We start from the raw sequence: 4,328 nt of genomic DNA on the forward strand, positions 1-4,328 counted from the left end.
ACTGCATTCCCTTCAGGCACCGGCCTCCGATCTCTTAGACATGTCACTTGCAACTCACAGGTGTCACAATTTTTGCATCCAGCTGGTACATGCACCCTGCATAGTTTTCTGGATGCACAGAGAATATCTCTTGGCACCTCCCTATTTCACTTCCAAACCTCTGCCCCTACATGTATGAGAACTCAGGTGCTCTGTGTTTGTTTCTCACCAATACATACCTTCTGCTATGCATACTATGACACTCTTTAAATACCAAACATACCTTGCCATATCCACATCAGAGGACATCCCGATGTGAAGGCTCCAGCAGGGCACTTTCTTCTAAATGTCTGCCTTCACAATCCCACATGTGCCAGCACACGTTGCTCCATATGGATGCATTACCCTTGCAATGCAGGCAGCCCTGTGAAAGACACAAATACCGTCACTGACCCTGTACATCCCTTTCCATACCTGTCAGCAAGACATTTCAAGCTGCCTTCTTTCCTAAAGCTTTTCCAACACTCTTATATAATCAGGAACCCCCTCATTGGCCCCTTCTCTGTCATTTGACAGACCTGATCTTTCTCACTAAGCCACTCATGCTCTTTTTTGCTATGTAATCATAGTATCTACTGACCTGAACACCCACATACCATTCCATTTCAGGGATTGTTGTCACACATTCATCCTCCTTCCTCACTCCATCATTCCTCTAGATCTCCATCCACAGGCCTCCCTCAGGACAGATAATTTGCACTGACAGTCAGCCACCTTCTTATATTCACGGAGAATTACTTGTCAGCCATCTCACCGTCCGGGACAGGCGTGTATGCAATAATGGCAAGGCCTGCAAACGCCCTCTGAATTGAATTGTCCAAGCCTCAGCATGCAGTGGGCGAACACTAAACGCTCGCAGGATCCCGGCTCGTACATGCCGGCAGGAACTAGGTTTGTACATACTCTCCCTCACCTCAGGGGGAAGCAGGAGGCCTTCGGGTACCTGCCGTAAGCTCTGCTCACGTGCCACAAACATCTATCCTCTTTGCCTCAGCTGTGGGAAGCCTCACCCACCCTTACATGACATAAGCTTGCCATTTCCTATGTCACAGGCACCTTATAGGGTGTTTCCACGCATTCCAAACTCTCCGCAGTGCAAGGCCACGTACCACAGCAGTGCATATCGAGCAACAGATGCTGAGCCTGCTGCCACACACTGAGCCCACTTTCCCAGGGGGAAAACTCCGGCCACCGTCCCATGGCTACGGGGTCTATTACCTGCCGTCACGGTGCCCTCAGGACCCACGCAGTGCCGCCGTAGCTCCGTGAGCCTTTCTGTGCACGCACGTCTTCTCTTTTCCACTTTTTTTTTTTTTCCTTTCCTGGCATCTTTTCATCTCTCCTCACGTCTCATACCTAGAAAGAAATCCAAGTGAGAGGACATACTGTGCGAGGGTATCCTCTGCACGTTTTCACTTTCATCACGACCCCTGTGTGAACACTTCAGGCCACTGTAGGAGTGCAGTCACCCCACTTCCAGCCCGCTACCTTGCATTTCAAGGCCATCACCTTTGTAGCACTTCTTCCCCACAGAAGTGCCACGCTTTCCAGTACCTTCCTCCCACGTCTCGCACACGTCACTTACCACTCACAGGTGCCACAGTTACTGCACCAAGCTTGTAAACACGCTGTGCACAATGATCTGTATGCACACACATATGTCTTGGCACTTATCCATCTCACTACCTCAACAGGCATGAAAGCAAAAATTCTCCACGTCCGCTTCTCAGCAACACATACCGTGCAGTACGGCAACTCTGACACGTTTTAAACACGACACATACCTTCCCTTATCCACGTCCAGAGGACAGCCAGAGGTGAAAGCTCCAGCAGGACACTTTCTTCTCCACGTGTGCCTTGACAATCACAGCCAGTGCCAGCAGATGTAGCTCCACACGGACGCAGTACCCTCGCAATGAAGGCAGCCCTGTGAAACACACGAATACAGTCACCGAAAGATCCACATGAAATACACATTAAATTCCACTTCAGGGATTTCTGTCATAGACTCATAAATCTTTCTCAACCAAACATCCATCTACAATTCCATCCAAAAGGCTCCCTGCACACAGCTGCTTTGCACATTACAAGCATGAAAAATTATTCCTAGGTCATCTCACCTTGTGGGACAGCTGTGTATGTATGCACTTAAATCAAAGCCAGCAGGTCCACTTCAAATCTTCTAGGCCTCAGTATGCAGCGGGCGAAGAGGATATGCCTGCAGGAAGCAGGTTTGTACACACCGTCCAGCAGCTCAGGGGGGAACGGGAGCCCTCGGGATACACGTGATAAGCTCCCGTCTCACGCAGGCCACAGCTATCCTCTTTGGCCCACCTGTGGAAAGCGTCCCCCAGCCCACAGTCCTCAGCCACGCCATTTTCCCGTCAGTTACCTAGCAGCATTTCCGGACGCATCGCACAGTCTCCGCAGGCCTAGGCCTAGCACCACAGCACCGCATTCGCATCGGCACATCTGGAGCCTGCCGCGAGACACCGACCCAGTTTTACCAGGGGGACAGGCCCGGGCATCGGCGCACGCCTTCCCCGAAGGAATGAAGCCACATCACAACGCCCGCCGGGAACCACGGCCCGGTCATATGCTCTGTCGCTGTCCTGTTATGTGCCCCTACCTGTCCTTCCAATCTTCTTTTCCTCTCTTCTCTTCTCTCTCCTTCTGTGTCTCGTACCTACTGACAGGTAACAGTGACAGGACCCACCGCCTGAGTATGTCTTCTCCACATCATTTCCTTCACAGGCATTTATACAAAACGTTATAAGCTCCTTCATAAACGGTACCTGCGCACAACGGGACGCCGTAGGAGCGGACTCACCTCCCTTCCAGCCTGCCGTGTTGCATTTCTAAGGCATTCCCCTCGGAGAACTTTGTGACTTTCAAAGAAACCTGTCTAGGAGAGAAACAGTAAAAAACTTAGCTGTCTGCTACATCTGCATACCATTACCAGGCACTTGAACAGCAAGGAAGTGCCCAAACCAGGAAACAATGACTTCATTCTTACCCCTGTGTGCCTACTTACCATCTTTGACAAGTACAAACATTCACTTAGCCCCCGCAGTCACGTACAAACCTGATGGTTCTTACCTGCTTTGGTTTTCCACCTTCATTTCAATGCTTTGCTCCTCATGTACAGCTCGTTCCACCTTTTTTTTTCCGGTTCCATGCGCTTTTGGTTTGTTTGCTCAATGTCTTTTCCTTTTCCTCTGCCATGGTGCCTTTATTTCAATTTTAATTTTTTTTTTTTTTTTTTTAAAGGGAGCATGCCACCTTGGGTGCATCTCTGTTCCCTAGCATCCGTGCTTTTTCCTTTTTTTCCTGTCTTTTTTTTTTTTTCCCATTACCAAATTATATATATTTCTACATAAAATATATATTATAAATAAAATGTATATATACTATGCAAGACATCAGACATATAGTAACATATACAAATAAATGAATTCCATTATATACCATATATATTATATGTATAATATCTAACATACATTCCATATATTTCATATATACCACATATGATATAGCCAATAGATAATATATATTACCTACTACCCATTTTATAGCCAAATATGATATGTATAATATCTATATTTCATATGTCCACATGAAATACATAAAATTGATGTAACATACATATACTAGATATATTATTATACTCAGCTGCTGCTTACCGGGTTGCTGCTCCTCAGGCAACCGTCAGCAGGTGTTTCTGGGGGTGGTGATGCTCCTCAGGCAACCGTCAGCAGGTGTTTCTGGGGGTGGTGATGCTCATCAGGCAACCGTCAGCAGGTGTTTCTGGGGGTGGTGATGCTCATCAGGTAACCGTCAGCAGGTGTTTCTGGGGGTGGTGATGCTCATCAGCCGAACAGCTTGTACATCTGTGCGAAAGTCCAGAAGCCATACCTAGTGTTCCAAAAACTGCATTTTTCTGAAAGGAGTGACTATTCCATCTCAAGGTCCTGGTAAACACACCGAAAGCACCAGAGCCCACACAACAGGGCTACGCACTCTCCCGTCCCGGCAGCAGCCGCTCCACCTGCACAGCGTCCCGGCTCAGCCTCCACCCGAGCGCCCCGAACAGTGGCACCACCCACGCCTCGCGGTGGCCGGCCGCTGCAGGTCCTCTACCCCCTGCCCGTTCCATCGTCCCCGACGTTCCTGTATGTGTGTGCCACTCAGTGTGGAGCACGTGCTGTTTTCCAGTATCTCCTTCTTACCTGCCCAGGCGCCGCGCTGACCGGACAGCCCCCACAGCCCGCAGTCAGTCCGTGCCGCAG

The 4,328-nt window shown here is 49.1% G+C and overlaps 1 long non-coding RNA gene across 1 annotated transcript; it reads right to left on the reverse strand.

Moving 5' to 3' along the window:
* Window positions 1–2,447: 2,447 nt before the first annotated feature.
* Window positions 2,448–3,760, reverse strand: LOC146422085 (uncharacterized). The gene is made up of 3 exons (XR_014848368.1): window positions 3,723–3,760; window positions 2,830–2,944; window positions 2,448–2,577 (listed from the first exon to the last, which is right to left on the reverse strand). It is a non-coding gene; the product is annotated as an uncharacterized LOC146422085 (long non-coding RNA).
* Between the last annotated feature and the right edge of the window lie 568 nt (window positions 3,761–4,328).

The sequence above is a fragment of the Lichenostomus cassidix genome, unplaced genomic scaffold (genome assembly GCF_008360975.1).
Source record: "Lichenostomus cassidix isolate B80296 unplaced genomic scaffold, HeHo_3.0 HiC_scaffold_47, whole genome shotgun sequence".
NCBI lineage: Eukaryota > Metazoa > Chordata > Aves > Passeriformes > Meliphagidae > Lichenostomus > Lichenostomus cassidix.